Source organism: Mobula birostris, chromosome 3 (assembly GCF_030028105.1).
Source record: "Mobula birostris isolate sMobBir1 chromosome 3, sMobBir1.hap1, whole genome shotgun sequence".
NCBI lineage: Eukaryota > Metazoa > Chordata > Chondrichthyes > Myliobatiformes > Myliobatidae > Mobula > Mobula birostris.
Window position 1 is genome coordinate 151,538,121 of NC_092372.1, and position 19,818 is coordinate 151,557,938.

The window sequence follows — 19,818 nt, forward strand, 5'->3', positions numbered from 1 at the left end:
CCAGACGGTCTAGATGACCTGATAAATCTCCCATTCAAACTGACAACGGATAACTGAGTGGCGCAGAGAAAGAACACCTTGAGCTTCTTACTCATTAGATCACCATCTGTCTTCGCTCCCTCCCTCTTCACCCAGATCCCAATCCATGGAGGAGCCCATGCAGGTGGGGCGCATGCGCCTGGCTCAGGAGGAGATCAGCACGGGAGAACAAGTTCCTGCCTCTGCTGTGGCGATACAGGGGACTTCCGAGCATCGTGTCGTAAGATCCCAGAAAAAGAGGATACACGTTAGCAGGAAGGGGAATTCTGACCGGTCGATTCTCCCTGCAAGCATCATCCCAGAATCAAGTAATGCTCCCAGCTTCCTCATCATGGAGGTCCCAGACGCATGAGTTTCAGGCCTTTATTGTCTCTGGGCAGCTCTGTTTCAGCAACTGGGTGTGAATATGAGTGTGAAGGCGGGAGGCGAAGATGGTGGCGTGACGCTGCTCGCAGCGGCCACTCCGGTGGTGATGTCTGTTATTTGTCAAGTAGGGTGCTATGCACAATCCTGATTTGATAAAGATGGACGTGAGACATGGAGGAACATCTGGTGAAACTTCTGAAATGCCTGCTTCGCTGCTGCTGCTGCTAATGTGTGGTCCAGAATCTCCGAAGAAGAAGGCCCCGAGTCCTCGGCTTTGCTTGTTGCTCGGCGGCCGGGGTGGGGTCGAAGCCCTCGGCAGAGGATGATGCTTGGAGAGGCTGTGTCGGAGGGGCTGGTCAGAGGCTCAAAGTTTTCGGACGGACTTAGAGTCAGCTGCGGTCGGGTGCTTCCAATGGTGCTGCATCGGCAAGTTGTCGGCGCTTGGAGGTTCATGGCGGGGAAAGTTCCTCCCTTCTGCCACCTGCGTGGAATGATGAGTCTATCGGGACTTTGAGACTTTTTTTTTTACCGTGCCCATGGTCTGCTCTTTATCAAATTATGGTATTGCTTTGCACTGTTGCAACTATATGTTATAATTATGTTGTTTTGTCAGTTTTAGTCTTGGTTTGTCCTGTGTTTTCTTGTGATATCATTCTGGAGGAACGTCGCATCATTTTTTAATGCATGCATTTCTAAATGACAATAAACAAGGACTGAGTGTCCTCATAATCTAATCTAAAAAAAAATGGGTGGGATCCATCCATTGTCAGGAAGAATATTTAAATTTGTAGATGTCTCATGATCAGATGTCTTAGACCCAGCTTTATTTGATCTTGACTTCAGTCATCTTGTCTGAAGACAACAGATCAATGCATCATGGGATTAAGTTTTCAGGAATTCATTCAACCAGAATTAGCATCCAAAAATTGCATCCACTCAGCCCATTAGAGTCAGTTGTAATACATTTTTAGTACTGAATTGCCTTTTTATGCTGTGTAAAAGCATTATAATATGCAGCATTGTAACAGACTGGGCAGGTGCCAGTTTGTAGATAACTTGTTTGCTTCCCAAGCAAAACAACACCACAGTGTTCATTTCACTGATGGAAGATCGTGATCTCATACAGACCTGGACCATTTATAATACAAATGCAGCAATACCCAACTCCTCAAATTTATCTGCTAAATTTCCGCATTTTTTTCTGCCATATTTAAATGGTTTAGATTTAGGTTTAGATTTGAGCAAAGCAGTTGTTACAAGAGTATTGGTGGTGTGAGTGGACAGTGTTAAAGTGGTAAGCTGATGCTTTGGCGAAGTCTCTCTTTCTTTCTTTACTATTGCATGGGTAGAACAGTATGAACGGCAGTAGTGTACTCGCATGATGTGGGAAGTCAGGGAGACCTCCGGCGTTCCTGATGACTACACACGTGAGAAGTGCATCCAGCTGTACTTCCTCACAGGCCAGACAAATGGACCTACAGACCATTCGGGAAACAAAGGGATTGATTAACAAGAGTAACAGGGAGGCAGCTTCTCCCTCGTTACAGGACGCAGGTAAGGTCAGGAGACAGAAAAGGAATAGGCAGTCAATGCAGAGTATCCTTGTGGTTGGTCCCCTCAATAACAAGAATATCACTCTGGATGCTGTTGGTGAGAATGGCCTAGTAGATAAAAGCCATAGCAGCAAGATCTCTGGCACTCAATCTGCTTCAGAGGGAAGAGAGAATACGAGAGCTGTATGGGATTCACTGTTTAGGGGGGCAGATAGGAGATTCTGTGGATGATAATCTCCACGGAAGATGATGAAACCGAGGGGCTGAGCATGGTGGGACTAATGACTAGTGGCGTTCCGCAGGGACTGCTTCTTTTCATGCTGTATATCAATGATTTAGATGATGGAATAGATGGCTTTGTTGCCAAGTTTACAGATGATATGGAGATTAGTGGAGGGGCAGGTAGTGTTGAGGAAACAGGAAGGCAGCAGAAGGACTTAGACAGATTAGGAGAATGGGCAAGAAAGTGGCAAATGAAATACAATGTTGGACAATACATGGTTATGCACTTTGGTAGTAGAAATAAATGTGCAGACTATCTTCTAAATGGGAAGAAAATCCAAAGACCTGAGGGGCAAAAAAGGCTGCTCAATGTTCTGGGGTTCTGCTGTTTTAGACAAGTTAGAGCAGGAGGTATTAAAGGGGGAAGGGTGGCATTACTCATCAGGGAAAATGTCACGATAGTGCTCGGTGAGGTTCATCTGCTGAGGCATGCTGGGTGGAATAGAGGAGTAAGAAAGGGATGACCACGTTAACGGGTGTATTATTATAGATCTCCCAAACTTCAAAGGAAACTTAAAGGAATAAGCTTACAGAGACATGAAAGACTGTTGCAAGAAGAGTGATGGTGTCGTAGAAGTGCTTTTAGCTTTCCACATATTGACTGGGGTTTCTAAACTATCAAAAAACAAAACGGGATGGAGTTTGTCAAATGTCTTCAGGAATGTTTCCTTAATCAATATATGGAGATCCCAACTAGAGACAGCACAATACTCGATCTCCTATTAGGGAGTGAGAAAGGATGGGTGACAGAAGTGTGTGTAGGTCTAGTAATCATAATTCATTCTCAATTTGAAATTTTAAATTGGAGAAAGGCCAAGTTTGATGACAGCAGAAGGACCTGCCAGGTGTGGATTGGAATACAGTACTCCGCTTTTTAGCAAAAGGGTGCTTTGTAAGTGGAAGGCCTTCAAAGTGAAATATTGAGAGTAGAGAATTTGTATGTTCCCATTAAAATAAAAGGTAAGGCTAACAGGTTTGGGGGACTTACATTTTCAAGTGCTTTTTGAGGTCCTGGTTAAGAAAAAGAAAAAAGGTGCATATCAGATATAGGCAGTTGGGTTCAAATGTAATTTTGAAGAGTAGAAGAAATGCAAGACAGCACTTATGAGAAAGATCAGGAAAGCTATAAAAAGGACATGAGGTTTCTTTGGCAGACAAGGTGTTTCTTTGGCAGACAAGAATCTCAAGCTTTCTATAGATACATTAGGAAAATAAACAATAGCAAGGGATAGATTGGTCCTGTCTCGAAGATTGGTCTGATTATCTATTCATGAAGCGGAGAAAGGTAGGCGAGATCTTAAGTGTATTTTTTGCATCTGTATTTACTCAAAAGACAGACACAGAAACTATAGAACTGAAGCAAAAGAATAGTGGGATCATAGACCATATCCTGATTACAGAAGAGGAGTTGCTTGCTGTCTTGAGGATAAATCTCCGGGGTCTAACAAGGTGTTCCCTCAGAGACCTTGTGGGAGGCTGGTGCAGAAATTGTAAAGCCCTGGTAGAGATATTTAAAATGTCCTTAGCGGCAGGTGAAATGCTGGAGGACTGGAGGATAACTAATTCCATTGTTCAAGACAGGCTTTAAGAATAAACAAGAAAATTACACACCTGCGAGTCTGATGTCAGTCATTGGTAAATTACTGGAAGCTATTCTAAGGGACAAGATATATATGTATTTGAATAGACATGGCCTGATAACAGATAGTCAATGTGGCTTTGTGCATGTTAGGTCCTGTCTACCCAATCTTATGGAGATTCTTGAGGAGGTTATGAGGAAGGTTGATAAAGGAAAGACAGAGGAGGTTGTCTACATGGATTTTAGCGAGATCTTTAACAACGTGCTGCATGGCAGGTTGGTGCAGAAAGTGAAGTTGCTTGGTATTCAGGATGGAAGTAGTAAATTGGATTCAGCCTTGTCTTGGTGAGAGAAGACAGATGGTTGTCTCTCTGACTGAACGTCTGTAATTAGTAGTGTGCCACAGGGATCATTGATGGGTCAGTTGCTTATCATCTATATTAATGATTTTGATGATAATGTGGTAAACTGGATCAGCAAATTTGCAGATGTTACGTACCCCGTAACTGGGTTGCCAAACCAGCAGAAATGGATCACTTAGTTGGAGTCTGGATTACTAGAACTAAGAAAGTTTTATTAAAGAAACAAGCAACACAGTACTCTAATCAAAAGGATAATAAATGCAACAGTTCAGCAATGATAAACACTCATGTGCACAGAATTAAGATAACAGGATCAATCAAGCTCTATCGTTGTCTAGGGGTAAATGACCAGTTTCAAAGTGACGCAAAGTTCAGTTCAATTTAGTTCAGTTCAGTTCGCAGTAATCGCTGCCGTGACGATGGACAGTGGGGGGAAGGAGAGAGAGAGCAAAACGAATGAATATTCAAGGCTTCCACACAGACCCTAGCAGTCAGCTTTCGGGCGAGTCCTTTGTGATGTCATCTGAGGTCACCGACCGTGACCCCTCCATTTCCAGATACGATCGTTTCTCTGCGGTGAACCCAGCACCCAGGCAAGGGTGGTCACACACCAGGTTCCCGCCGATCCTGCCTTTCCACCCTGCGCGTCTATGGCTTGATCCCACAATCAGCCGTCCAAGAACTTCCCACCGACTTGTGAGAGACGCACCGCTTCCAGGGTCTCGTTACCTCGGGTGTCGTGTGTGTCCTGCCTTAGCGAACCTGTCCCTTTTTATCCCCCCGCTGGGGTATCGCCTGTCCATCACTTCAAACAGTTCAGGGTTCAAAGGGGGAGCCGATCTTGACAGCTCTCCTTCCCCTTCATTACACATTTCCAAATGCTGCTCCATTATTTTCCTTATCACTCTCTCTCCTGAAGACAGGTGGCAGACCAACTGCTGATTCCACTGGTGCCAGCCCAAGACAGCTAACATCGTTATCGATGTGTATTCTTGTCACACTTCCCCCCTTTAAGGATTTTTACCGGGGTGTAAAAATTACAAACATGAATACATTATTTGATACACCCAAATACACATCTTTATCAGCTATTTGGCTAATACAGCGAATTTGAAGTTGTCAACACCTGGCAGACAGTCAGCAATCACATTTCCTGTTCCTTTTATATGTTATTAATAATCCCTTAGACCAGGCTCCAACTTAGCAAACTTCATAGTGGCCAAAAACACTGATGAATTGCGATCAATGTAACCTCTCATTTGGTTTCGTCCCGGACCACAATAACAAGGGTCGTCCCATTTCGACTTAGTTTTCTCTCGCAAGGGCTTAGTAGGAGGGGGAGGGGTAGTAACCGCAGAGTTATTGCAAAACTTCCTACAGTACCCCACCATCTCCAAGAGCCTTCTGAGGGCCCTCTTGTCTGTCGGGGTTGGGAAGTCAGCGATAGCCTGCACTGTAGCTTGCATCGCTGCCAGCTGCCCCTGTGTCACCACAATTCCCAGGTAAGTGACCTTCGTGTGGCCGAACTCATTTTTTTCAAGGTTCACTATCAGGCTGGCTTCAGACAGCCGTATTATATCGCCAATACACACCTCTGTGTTCATCAGTCCTTTAGTCACTGAATTACTCATTCTATAGGAATATTGTTCGCCAGTCTGACCTAGTATAACAAGCACCACCCAACGTCCCAGTTCTTTGCATTGCCTCGGGACAATCAAACACACGTGTGCGAGTCGTTTAATTACTTCTCCTAAAGAGTCGCTTTGTTCGGGGATTAAGGGAGAGACCTTATCAGCAGAGCTGGCCAAAACAATAGCCTTCTCCCATCTGGTCGATACCATACTCATCTTTCCAAAATGGTTTTTTTCTCTTATCAGGGGGACCCTAGCTTCATTGATTTCCGCGCTAACACCGACTAGGTTTGTTAGCATATCAAAAGCCTGTGACCGTCTCAGTTCGCGTCGGCCATAATCAATAATATCCTTCCTCCTGGACAGCCGGTAAACCCCTTTCATGATTCCACCAACTGTTTCCTCCAGCACCGCAAAATGTCCACCGGGGGGTACCTTGTGGGCCAGGTTAAAAATCTCATCCCCATAACTCTTTTGCACCACCCCCCATTCCTCATCTGCGGGTACGGTACTTGGTCTCCCTTTCTTCCTTAGCACTTCCTCCTCCACGCAGTAGCCTACTAGTTCCCTTGTTAAGTCTGTGTCAGAGAGAGCTGTCTCTGCCAAAACCATCAGCCCCTCGTCTCGCTCCTGCGCCTGCACAAATTCCTTCCTGGCTAATGCTAAGTCTGTCTCAGCTCCCTCACTACCTCTTGTTTCACTACACTCCTTCTTTTCACTTTCTACCCCCTTCTCGTACAAGGCTGGCAGAAACGTCTCAGCTAAATTTACTACCGCAGTCCCGTGATGAACCTGTGAGTCCATGGGCGGGGCCTCAATGCTGGCAGGCTGACCTGTCAATCTCACTGCTTCGAACACGATTCCCCCAGCGAGGTCATTACCGAGCAAGACTTCCACGCCTTTCATCGGTAATTCGGACCTCACCCCGACCATGACTAGTCCAGAGACCAGGTTGCTTTGTAAGTGTATCTGGTGCAAAGGGACTGACTCTGTCCTTTCCCCAACACCTTTGACCTTTACCTCCCCAGTCTGGGTCTCTGAGCTAAACTCTAATACACTCTTCAGTATTAGTGACTGACACGCTCCCATGTCTCTCCAGATCCGCACTGGGCCTGGTTTTAACCCCTCCTTCACTGACACCAATCCGGCCGAGATAAACCGCTCGTGCCCTTCCTGAACTTTGGCAGACCTGTCCTGTCCTAGCGGTTCGTTTACCAGCTCGATACAGCCAGTCAAAATCGCCGTTTTTCCTTTTCCCGTCTCCTTCTTTGGGGCAAAGCACCTGGACGCAAAGTGTCCGACTTTCCCGCAATTATAACAGACGACCCCAGGAGACTTCCTACCAGACTGCTCCCGGTCTACCTTATCCTTCTCACTAGTCCCCGGCTTACTTTCTGACTTTTCTGGCGGACTCTCCCCTCCATCCTGACTACCCTTCTGGTAGCCTTTACTCGGGGCAACTTCATTTTATGCGTCAACGCATACTCATCCGCTAACTTAGCAGTTGCGGCTAACATAGCTGCCTCTTTCTCATCTAGGTAGGGTCTCATACCCTCAGGGACACAACCTTTAAACTGCTCAATTAGGATCAGCTGTAGCAGTCTGTCATAATCCCCCTCTACCCCCTTCGAGGCGCACCAACGCTCACAATATGTCTGCATCTCACGGGCAAACTCTAAATATGTGCGGTCCCACTGCTTCCTCGCATTCCGGAACCTCTGCCGGTATGCCTCCAGGACCAACTCATAAATCCTGAGGATGGCCTCTTTCACCACCTCGTACCTCTGGGCATCTTCCACGGACAAAGCTGAGGAAGCTTGTTGGGCTTTCCCTTTCAGTACACTCTGAAGCAAAAAAACCCACTTATCCCTCAGCCAGTCCTGACTTGTAGCAACTTTTTCGAAATGGAGAAAGTACCGATCCACGTCGGTATCATCAAATGGGGGAACCAGCCTAACCTCCTGGGTCGCCCGGAACCCTCCACCTTGGTTCGGCACGGGCCTCTGCTCTGCCGTTATCCTTAACTTCTCCAGCTCGAATTCCCTTTCCCTCTGTTTCTCCTCTCGCTCCAACTGTCCCTCTCTCTCTCTCTCTCTCTCTCTCTCTCTCTCTCTGTCTCTCCTGCCTTTCTAACTCTCTCTCTTTCTCCCACCTTTCTAACTCTCTCTCTTTCTTCCACCTTTCTAACTCTCTCTCTTTTTCCCACCTTTCTAACTCTCTCTCTTTCTCCCACCTTTCTAACTCTCTCTCTTTCTTCCACCTTTCTAACTCTCTCTCTTTTTCCCACCTTTCTAACTCTCTCTCTTTCTCCTGCCTTTCTAACTGCTTCTCTACGTGTTCTAACTGCCGTACCCGGAACTCGTGCTCGAGTCTCAGTTTTTCAAGCTATACCTGTACCGCGTCTCCAGCAGGTTTTTCAATAGACACCACCCCCAGCTCGCCTTCGGGAAACACACCTTTAGATACATAGTGCTCTACGATAGCTCTGTGTATCTCCTCTCTCCTCATTGTCGACTTCCCCTTAGCAAGATTCAACAGTTTGGCCACAGCTACCAATTCTGATTTCCTGGCATCCTCTAATGCCTCCAAGGTCGGCGCCTTTATAAGTTCCTCAGCCTCCATTTCTGCTGTTTGTCTTTTCTTTCTTTCAGGAATTTTGACCCAATCAATTTACTCCGTCCCAAATTTAGCGTTCAAAATCGCGGACGAGAACCCCACTTATGTTACGTACCCCGTAACTGGGTTGCCAAACCAGCAGAAATGGATCACTCAGTTGGAGTCTGGATTACTAGAACTAAGAAAGTTTTATTAAAGAAACAAGCAACACAGTACTCTAATCAAAAGGATAATGAATGCAACAGTTCAGCAATGATAAACACTCATGTGCACAGAATTAAGATAACAGGATCAATCAAGCTCTATCGTTGTCTAGGGGTAAATGACCAGTTTCAAAGTGACGCAAAGTTCAGTTCAATTTAGTTCAGTTCAGTTCGCAGTAATCGCTGCCGTGGCGATGGACAGTGGGGGGAAGGAGAGAGAGAGCAAAACGAATGAATATTCAAGACTTCCACACAGACCCTAGCAGTCAGCTTTCGGGCGAGTCCTTTGTGATGTCATCTGAGGTCACCGACCGTGACCCCTCCGTTTCCAGATACGATCATTTCTCTGCGGTGAACCCAGCACCCAGGCAAGGGTGGTCACACACCAGGTTCCCGCTGATCGTGCCTTTCCACCCTGAGCGTCTATGGCTTGATCCCACGATCAGCCGTCCAAGAACTTCCCACCGACTTGTGAGAGACGCACCGCTTCCAGAGTCTCGTTACCTCGGGTGTCGTGTGTGTCCTGTCTTAGCGAACCTGTCCCTTTTTATCCCCCCGCTGGGGTATCGCCTGTCCATCACTTCAAACAGTTCAGGGTTCAAAGGGGGAACCGATCTTGACAGCTCTCCTTCCCCTTCATTACACATCTCCAAATGCTGCTCCATTATTTTCCTTATCTCTCTCTCCCCTGAAGACAGGTGGCAGACCAACTGCTGATTCCACTGGTGCCAGCCCAAGACAGCTAACATCGTTATCGATGTGTATTCTTGTCACACTGATGACACCAAGTCTAATGACGTACGGGACAGTGAGGAAGGCTATCAAAGTTTGCAGCATTATCTAGGCCAACTAGTAACATCTTCTATGGTCATCTAACTACATGAAAGATATCAATCAGATTGCTTGAAAAAGTGCAAGGAAAATTTACAAGGATGTTACCAGGATTTTAGTACCTGAGTTATAGGGGAAGGTTAAATAGGTTATAACTTAATTCCCTGGAGCATAGGGGAATAAGGGAAGGTTGTATAGAGGCACAGTATATAAAATTATCAAGGGTATAGATACGGTAAACATATACAAGCTTTTCCCTTGAGGAACAGAAGCTCACAACACAAGTACCTCTATTAAAATGAGCCTGAAATGCCAAAAATTGTGTCCAATAAAGTAAAAATACACTATTCCTTTCCCCAATTTGATATGCAATCAATTTTTTCACTGTATAAGCTACAGAAGGAATATTTTATCTCTTTTATGAACTTATCTCTGATCAAATTATACCATGTTGATTTAATCTGCCATTCTATATGAACTGGGCAGCTCCAACTAATTTTGTACGTACTTGAACCTCAGAATACAAACACTTTCTACTTACGATTTGATAAATATAATAGATATAAGAGTGCCACATTATATATTACTGAAATGCACATTATAGAGTACTATCCTCCATAACCTGCTCTCTAGCAAGAATCCTACTTCTGTGTGCTTCACCTTATGTTTTGTTCGAGGAGTGGCAAATGGCATTCATTTCAGGTGAGTGTAAAGTTTTGGAAAATCTGGGACTTCCACAGAGAATGGTCAGGCCCTGAGAAGTGGTGCAGAACAGAGGGACTTTGGAGTGCAAGGATATAATTCCCTGACAGTTGCATCACAAGAGAACAAGGAGTGAAAAAGGCATTTGGCAATTTGTCGTTCATCAGTCAGGGCATTGAGTATAAGAATTCAGATGTTGAAGTTGTAGAAGACACTGGTAAGATCACACTTGGAATATTGTGTACAGTTTTGGTCATCCTTTTATAAAGGACTTCATTAAGCTGGAAAGAGTGGGAAGCAGATTTATGAGAATGTTGCCAGAACTCAAGAGCCTGGGTTATAGGGAGAGGCTGGGTAGGCTAGGACTACATTCCTTGCAATGTAAAAGAAATTGTTGGATGATTTTATGGTGGTGGATAACGTCATGATGGGCATGGATAGGATGAATGTTTTCCCCCAGAAAAAATAGATGGCACAGGTTTAAGGTGAGGGGCAAAGATTTAAAAAGGTCCTGTGGAACAATTTCTTCATGCGGGGGGGGTGCATATATGGAATAAACTATCAGAAGTAATGGTTGGCACAGGTACAAAGACATCTGGACAGGTACATGGATAGGGAAGGTCTAGAGCAGGAGTTCCCAACCTTTGATATGCAAAGGACAATAACATTAAGTAAGGAGTCCGTGGAATCCAGGTTGGGAACCCCTGGCCTAGAGAGATATGGTCCATATGAAGGCAAATGAGACTATCTGAGATGGGTATCTTGAACAGCATGGATGAGTTGGGCCATAGGGCCAATTTCCATGCAGTTTTACTCTTTGGCTCTGTGACCCCCTAGTGATATCTGTGATTTCAGCTGTTCAGACCACACATTACAAATAACCTTTTCCAAAATCTTCCACATCTCCACTAACACATTCTTTGTTGAACCTTTCTCTCTGCTTAATCTGTTTGCTGCCTGCTTTCATTTATTGGCCATAGTAATGATGGCTGGAGTCCTTGGGAAGTTTTCCAGTGTGCCCTAGCTTCTTTGTAGATGATGTAAAGATGAACACTACCCTGTCTCTGGAGAAAGGAAACAAAAACAGTTGGAGTTAAACTTGAGGTTGTGCTGAAATGAATGCTGCAGAATAATGTTTTCAAACAGTTGTTTGCTGAGGTCAGCAGCAAGCTTGGCAACAAACATCTTGTGAACTTGATGGCCAGCCTACTGACACTTGCTATCAACTTCTTGCAATTAAAATGGTCAATTGGGCAAGGTACCAAAAATGCTCAAACAGTGCACCAGCTCGAGTTGCTGCCTTCAAGAACAGAAAGGATAAAATGAGAATAAAACAAAGTGTGCTTCATTCATTGGTCCAAAGCTGACTGATGTAGATCAGCTGAAATAATTGCATGTGAACTTGGTATAATTTCCTAAAGAGGCTGAAGATGAATCATTCACATTAGATACTTTAGTGCTACATTCCTTATGATATTACAACTTGTCAAACTGTAATGACATTGTAAAGTACAGTCGATTTTTCCTTCTAAATACATCCAGGGTAAAAAAAAAAGTCTGTTTTGATGCCTGATACTGCCAGCAAGATCTACAAAAGGAAGTGTATTGAATTGGATGTAAAGGACATGCCATGCCTGTTTCTGTAGTTGAAATTGCATCATGCAGAGGAAAAGGCACCAGTGTCAGTGCCTGAAATTAATCCTTAGACCTTCTTAAATTGTTCAAATTTTATCAGTGCGCAGCACCATCTAGTGCACTGCCAGTAGAAAAAGATCAGAGCCGATAGATTAAAGGAATTATTAATATTAAATTGCTTAGTACTGATCAGTACATTGTATTCTTCAGAATGGTTTGTATTTCATGCTTTGTTTTTGCTTTATCTTGGATAGAAAGGTCACGTAGTTGTTGGGATGAAAGAAGTACGAGAAAAAAGCTACTGACAGTATTATTATAGTTTATATAGAAGCTGACTTCCAGGAAATTCAAGCAACTCCCTAAAGTCAGCATTCAACGGTCATAAAAATGAAGGAAGGACAATGCAGTCAGTCTTGAAAGAATCATTAAATATCAATATTTTGCTATCATTTTCAGTGGTACTTACAAATTTCCAGTTTAGGTTTTGCCTGGGGCACTCAGTTCCAGACCTTATTACAACCTTGGCCCAAACCAGAGAAGTAAACTGAGTTGCCTTTCCTTGAGAGTATTTGAGTGAGTATGACATCAAGGATCTGTGGTGTAACAGAAGTCAGTAAGCTTCAGCAGGAAAATGCTCCATTTGTTGGAGTCATACCTCTCACAAGAGTGGTTGCTGGTGGACAATCAACTCAGCCCAAGGACAACTCTTGTCAGGGAACGTAGAGGAGGCTTGAATCAAAAGCAGAACAGCAGAGACAATATAGTGGAGAATGATTACTAATAAACTGTAAAATAGCAAGCCACAAAGGGCCATAATACAAGCATGAACAGATACTGAACATGACTAGGCAACAAGGTAACTAAAGGCTAAGAGCAACCGGTTGAGGCTGGCTGGTTCAATGGGTAAATACAGACTGTGGATGAGAGGTGGGTTTAAATAGGCTGCAGGTGATGAATTGGAAATTAGCAGCAGGGTGACTCCTCTTAGCTGGATGGAGACTGGGTGGTGCCTGGTTGCACAGGCCCGACATCACTGCAAGAGTTCCTCAGCGAAGTGTCCAAAATGGCAGTGGTCCAAACATCTTCAGCTTCCTCATCAATAATCTTCATTCCATCATATGGTTGAGAGTGGTGATGTTTGATGATGACTGTACAATGTTCAATACCATTCATTACTCTTCAATCACTGAAGCACCCATGCCTGCATGCAGCAAGACTGGGTTCAAATGAGGGTCGATACGTGGCAAGTGATGTTCATGACACAAAAATGCCACATAATGACAATTTCCAACAAGAGAGAGCCTAACTTTGACATTCAATGGCATTACCATTGCCAAATCCCACCATCAATATCCTGGGAGTTCACTGTTTACCAGAATCGACCATGTCCCGAAGAAGGGTCTAGGTCCGATACGTCAACTGCCTACTCTTTTCCATAGATGCCAAGTTCCTCCAGCATTTTCTGTGTATTTCTTTGGTTTTCAGGATCTGCAGAATTTCTCTTGTATGTAAATACTGTATCATAACTATAAGAGCAGCTCACTTATATTGCAGTAAGTGACACATCTTCTGACACCCCGTCTACTAGGCACAAATCAAGAGCATAATTAAATACTTGATTCATTATTCTAAACAGTTATTTATCCACAATTCATACACAGTTGCCCCAGTACACACAACTTACATGATGCACTGCAGCTATTCTCCAATGCTACTCTGACAGAAGCTCCCAAAACTATAACCTCTACATTAAGAAGGACTGAAAGTTCAAGTACATGGAATACTGCCACTTGCAGGTTCCTCTCCAACTCACACGCTATCTTCACTAAGAAATATGAACACTTTTTCATTGTTGGGTCTGGAACACCTAACTCAATACCATTGCGGGAGTAGCTCAAGGAACATGCACAAAATGCTGGAGGAACTCAGCAAGCCAGGCAGCATCTATGGACGAGAATAAACAGTCAATGTTTCAGGACGAGGCTCTTCATCGGGGCTGGAAAGGAAGGAGAAGAATCTGGGATAAGAAGTGGAGGGAGGAGGGTGAAGAAAGAAGTTGGGAGGCGATAGGTGAAAGGGGTAAAGGGGTGAAGAAGGAGAAATCTAATAGGAGAGGACAGTGGACATGGAAGAAAGGGAAGGAGGAGGGGCTGCAGAGGGAGGGGTTGGGCAGATGAGTAGAAGAGAGGGGGTGAGAAGGAAATCAGAATGGGAAATAGAGACAGAGAGAAAGGGGAGGGGGGAAGAAAGTACCAAAAATTAGAGAAATCGATGTTCATGCCACCCCAGTTTAGAGGCTATCCAGATGGAATACGAGGTGCTGCTCCTCCAGCCCGAGCCTGGCAGAATTTGAGACCATGGACAGACATGTCAGGACGGGAATGGGAAGTCGAATTGAAATGTGGTGGCCAGCGGGAGACCCTGCCTGTTACAGTGGATGGAGTGAAGGTGCTTGATGAAACAGTCCTCCAATCTATGTCATGTCTCACCAATGTAAAGCTGGCTGCACCAAGAGCACTGAATATAGTAGATGACCCCAACAGACTCACAGGAGAAGTGTCACCTCACCTGGGGCACAGAATTGTGGTGAGAGAAGAGGTGTAACGACAAGTATAGTACTTGTCCCACTTGCAGGGTTAAGTACCAGGAGGAAGATCAGTGGGGAGGGATGAGTGGACAAGGGAGTCATGTAGAGAGCAACCTATGGAACGTTGGGAGTGGGGAGGGGACAGAGATATGCTTCGTAGTAGGATCCCATTGTAGATGGTGGAAGTTGCGGAGACTGATGTGCTGGATCATTCCAGCATGGAGGACTAGAAAATTGCAAACAACAGCTTTAAGAAGGGAGGAAGGAGGAAGAAAGGAAATTATAGGCTAGTTAGACTGACCAATGGTTGGGAAGATGTTGGAGTCCATTATTAAGGATGAGGTTTGGGGGTACTTGGATCGCATGATAGAATGGGCCAAAGTAGTGTGGTTTCCTTAAGGAGAAAATTTGCCTGGCATATCAGTTGGAATTCTTTGAGGATATAACAGGCTGGATAGACAAAGGAGTGTCAGTGGATGATGTTTACTTGGATTTTCAGAAGCCCTTTAACAAGGGCTGCTTAACAAGGTAAGAGTCCGTGCTACTACAGGAAAGGTACTAACATGGACAGAAGATTGGCTGTCTGGCAGGTAGCAAAGAGCTGAAATAAAGGGTGCCAATTCTGGTTTGCTGCCAAATTACTGGTGTTTGGCAGAGGTCAGTATTGGGACCATTTCTTTTCCCGTTATACGTTAGTGATTTGGGTGATGGAATTGATGGCTTTGGGGCCCAAGTTTACAGGCAATACTAAGTCAGGTGGAGGGACAAGTAGTTTTGAGGAAGCAAGGAGTCTGCAGAAGGATTTAGATAGAGTGGGAGATTAGGCAAGGAAGTGGCAGATGGAATAAAGTGCAGGGAAGTTTACTGTCATGCACTTTGGTACAAGGAATAAAGATGTACACTATTTTCTAAACAGGTAGAAAATTCAAAAATCAGAGGTGCAAAGGGACTTGGTAGTTTTTGAACAGGATTCCTAAAAGTCTGAGGTTGAGTCAATGCTAAGGAAGGCAAAAATGCAATGTTGGCATTCCATTTGAGAGGACTAGAATATAAGAGCAAGGTGTAATGTTGGGGCTTTATAAGGTATTGATCAGACCACACTTGGAGTACTGTGAACAGTTTTGGGACCCTTATCAAAGAGAAGATATACTGGAGAGGGTCCTGAGGAGGGTTATAAGAATGATTCCAGGAACTAAAGAGTTAATGTATGGGGAACAATGGATGACTATGGGAATGTACTCATGGAATGAGGGGGGATTTCCTATGAAACCTATTGAATATTGAAAGGCTGAGACAGAGTGAATGTGGGGAGAATGTATCCTATAGTGGGGAGTCTAGGACCAGAGGGCACAGCCTCAGAATAGAGGGACGTCCATTTAGAACAGAGATGAGTAGGAATTTCTTTCGGCTGAGTTGGTGAATCTATGGAATTCATTGCCACGTACGCCTGTGGAGGCTGTCTTTCAGTATATTTAAAGCAGAAGTTCTTGGTTAGTCAGGATGACAAAGGTTATGGGGAGAGGGCAGGAGAATGAAATTGAGAGGGATAATAAATTAGCTATGATGGAATGGTGGTGCAGACTCAATGTACTGAGTGGCCTAATTCTGCTCCTCTGTCTTATGGCCTATGGTCTTACGGATATGGAGGCTCATGGGGTGGGAGTGAGGGCAAGGGGAACTCTATCCTTGTTAGGGCAGTTAGAAGGTGTGATAAAGGCAGATGTGCATGAAATGGAAGAAATGTGGGTGAGTATCGATGTGGCGGAAGGGAAACCCTGTTCTTTGGAAATGGAATATATCTCAGATGTTCTAGAATTGAAAGCCACATCCTGAGAACAGATGCAGCAGAGAACTGAGAAAAGGGAATAGCATTTTTTCAAGTGAAACTGTGGAAAGAGTTATAGTCAAAATAGCCGCAGGAATTGGTAGGTTTATAAAATATATCGGCAGACAGTTTATTTCCAGAGATAGAGGCAGGGCAAGCAAGAAAGGGGAGAGGGGTGTCAGAAGTGGGCCAAATAAGTTTGAGGGCAGGGTGGACATTAGAGGCAAAGTTGATAAAACTGACAAGCTCGGCATTAGTGCATGAAAGAACACCAATGTAGTCATCAATGTAGTGAGAAAAGAATTGGGGAGCATTACCAGTGTAGGCATGGAGCATGGATTGTACCACATAGCTAACGAAAAGACGGGCTTAGCTGAGGCCCCTGTAGGTGGACATGGCTACACCTTGGGTTTGCAAAAAGTGGGAGGAGCTAAAAGAGAAATTGTTAAGCACAAGAACCTGTTCCACCAGATGGAGGAGGGTGGTGGTGGAGAGGAACTGGTTACATCGGTTGTCTAGAAAGAAGCAGGGCCTTCTTGATGGCCATCCTGATGGGCAATGGAAACGTATAGGGACAGGACAACCATAGTGAAAATAAGGCAATCTGAGCCCGCAAATTGAAAGCAATTGAAGTGATGGAGAACATGAAAGTAAGGGATAGGGCCAAGAAAATTAAAGTGATGGAGAGTGTGTGAAGCGTCACAGATGTAGGTAGGAAGAGACAAAATGGAGTCAAGGTATGCTGATGTATGCATAGCTTCATCAGAAGGACTGTCATGTTTCATGATGGTAGCAATTAGGAATGGGCAATAATTGCTGGTCTTACCAGCAATATCTGCATCCTAAAGAATGAATTTAAAAGAATTTAGTGCTTTATGAAGATCTAATTTCAATTTAGGATGAAGCTTTGCTGAGTAGGCTGTATTCGTTAACCAGCACAAATATTAAGCGCTACATTCCTCCTGACAGGTGGGAGTTAGAGGGTGAATTAGAGTATCAGCAGCTGGAAGCTCAGGCTCATCCCTTCATACTGAACTGGGTGTTGTTCAAAAAAGCTGCTCAAACTCCTTTCCTTTTATCCAATGTAGAGAATCTCATAATGTTTCATTATACTCGCTTCAATGCACACAGGTTTATTAAAGTTGAAATGGAAGGAGAGTCCTGGAAAGCAATGGCCCTGTAGTAAGTAACATTAACGAAGATTATCTGGGTTAATATTTCTATTCTTCCTGTGGGACTCTCCTGCCAACAGATCAGCTGTTGCATTTACTTAAAGTACAGCAATAACTAAATTTCAAAATTTACTCTGATGAAAGATTATTGACCTAAAACATTAGCTCTTATTCTCTACAGATGCTGGCTAACACAAGTAGTAACAATTTACCAATTACTAATTATTTACTAATTATAATTTAGTAATTATTTTCTGTTTTATTTCAGAAGCACTTCATAAATTGTGAAGAACTTCAGGATTTCCTCAGAAGATGAAATACATCACATAAAAAGCGTGTTTATATTATCTAACAATTAATATGTTTTTCAACATCACAAGGCTTTGTTATAGAATTCAAAACATTTGCCTCAAAATTTTTCTCCATTGATTTGCATTATATTTAACCTACCATGCTTGGGATTTTGGTTGCACTAGACTGGAAGATTTTACAGGCTAGTTATTTTACGTTATTCAGTTAGTACTCCAAAACACTTTCAGATGGTATCATCAATTTTCCAATGAACACTCCGGGCTTCAAGGAAACGCAGGAAGCAGCAGCTTGAGAATCAGCAACTGATGTCCGGATGCTGAACTATTAGGATTTCTGAAGAATCAGTCAGCAGATCATTGGTGGGCTACCGGATTTTACTTTATTAATATCTGCATCTTTCCCTCTTCCTCTGAAGTTATTCCACTGAAGCCAATGGAATGAATTTTGAGAGATTAGGACATGCTAACACAAGCATACAACACATTAGTCACTACTGACCAAGAATAAATATCTAGCTATCTGGGTCTTTCTGAAAAATTATGTATTTTTATTGTAATGATGACAATGTAAAGCAATTACACACATCAAACTAAACTGAAAGGGTTGACTTCCATTTTGGCAGGAAGCTTCCAGTAACTCGTTCTTAGTTCCCTCTCTTCAGATCATAGTGCCTGGATTATTCATCTTCCAATTATATTTACTGTTTTAGTCAGTGTTAAAGGAATAAGTGTCTTTTGTAAAAATTACATTATTTGAAACAACTCAGCAATATTTTTCTGTTAAACTAAGATTTGATATTTGAGCCTTGGGCAAATGCAAAATTTTACATAAAATTGATTCACTTGTTTGAATGCAAGGCTTTTGACTTATATGAATTTAGATCAATAAAACTTTGATGATCATATTAAAGATCTTTCATAGTTTCTTAGCTCAGCTGTCATTTAAAGTTCTTTTTCAAAAATCAGCTTTTTATGTGAATTTCAAAGAAAGCACCTGAGGGGAAAAATGCATCCAATATACACAGCAGAATCACAAACACTGAAGCTGACAAAGTCTGCAGCAGCAGACCAGAGTCTGGAGCCATACATTGAAGGCATTCTTATAAATATAATGAATGAATGATTAGACTTCTAGCATAAATGTAATAGACACATGCACATCAGAAGAATAGCTTTCCCATTGCTCAAAAAGGAATTAAATTGAAAGACACGGCAAGAAATCATAACCATCACTAAAAAATGTGCAAATGTTTTCAAATGGTCTGGTTCTGTGATAGAGCTCTTCAGGTTTTGAGTTGTATTTTATACCATCAATACTAGCATGCAGTAATAATTTTAAAAATTTCAACTTTAGAGTCGCATTCTCTAACTGTTCTCTACAATTTGGTTACTACCCTACATCTGCTTAATTAATGGTAAGTTTCTGATCTGTAAAGGCTGTGAGACCCTACGCACTGAAGTATCTTTTGGAAAGGTCACAGTGGTACATTGAAGATTAAAGATTATTTTTACTTGTCACATGTACATTGAAACATACAGTAAAATGTACCGTGTGCATCAAATCAAGTAAGCAGGGATTTTGCTGGGCAGGCCACAAGTATCACCATTCTTCCAAAGGCAATCTACCATGCCCACATTTCACTAAACTAACCCTGAATCATTACTAACTAACCCTGAAACTTTGGAATGGGGAAGAGAGTGGAGTACCATGAGATCACAGGGAGAACGTAGAAACTCCCTGCAGACAGGGAATCAAAACCTAATCTTACACCAGGTGTTTTAAAGCAATACGTTAATCACAATGCTTCCATACCACCTAACCAAGCAGCTAGGAGGGCTGCTGTCCCACAGCTACTGTGACCTAAGTTAATTTCTGTCCTCTGGTGCTGTCTATGTGGAGCTCGCATGTTCTCTCTTGGCATGTGGATTTCCTCCCTTATCTCAAAGAGGGACAAATCAGTGGATTAATTGAGTTCTCTAAATTGCCCCTGGTGTTTCAATAACGGGTAGAATTTTGATGGAGGATGTGGGAGTGAGAGGTAGGTGACAGGAGCTAACAGTAATGGAAAGATATAGTTATAATAGGGAAAAATTCATTAATGGGAGAGCGGGATTGCTTAGTGA

At 43.4% G+C, this 19,818-nt stretch overlaps 1 long non-coding RNA gene across 1 annotated transcript in view; it reads left to right on the top strand.

Annotated features, from left to right (window-relative positions):
• The window catches only part of LOC140194736 (uncharacterized), an 83,745-nt gene extending 65,241 nt beyond the window's left edge, over positions 1-18,504 (top strand). The window contains exon 3 of the long non-coding RNA XR_011885279.1: positions 17,652-18,504. This is a non-coding gene — a long non-coding RNA (uncharacterized lncRNA). The remainder of the gene's footprint in view (positions 1-17,651) is intronic.
• The last annotated feature ends 1,314 nt before the right edge of the window (positions 18,505-19,818 follow it).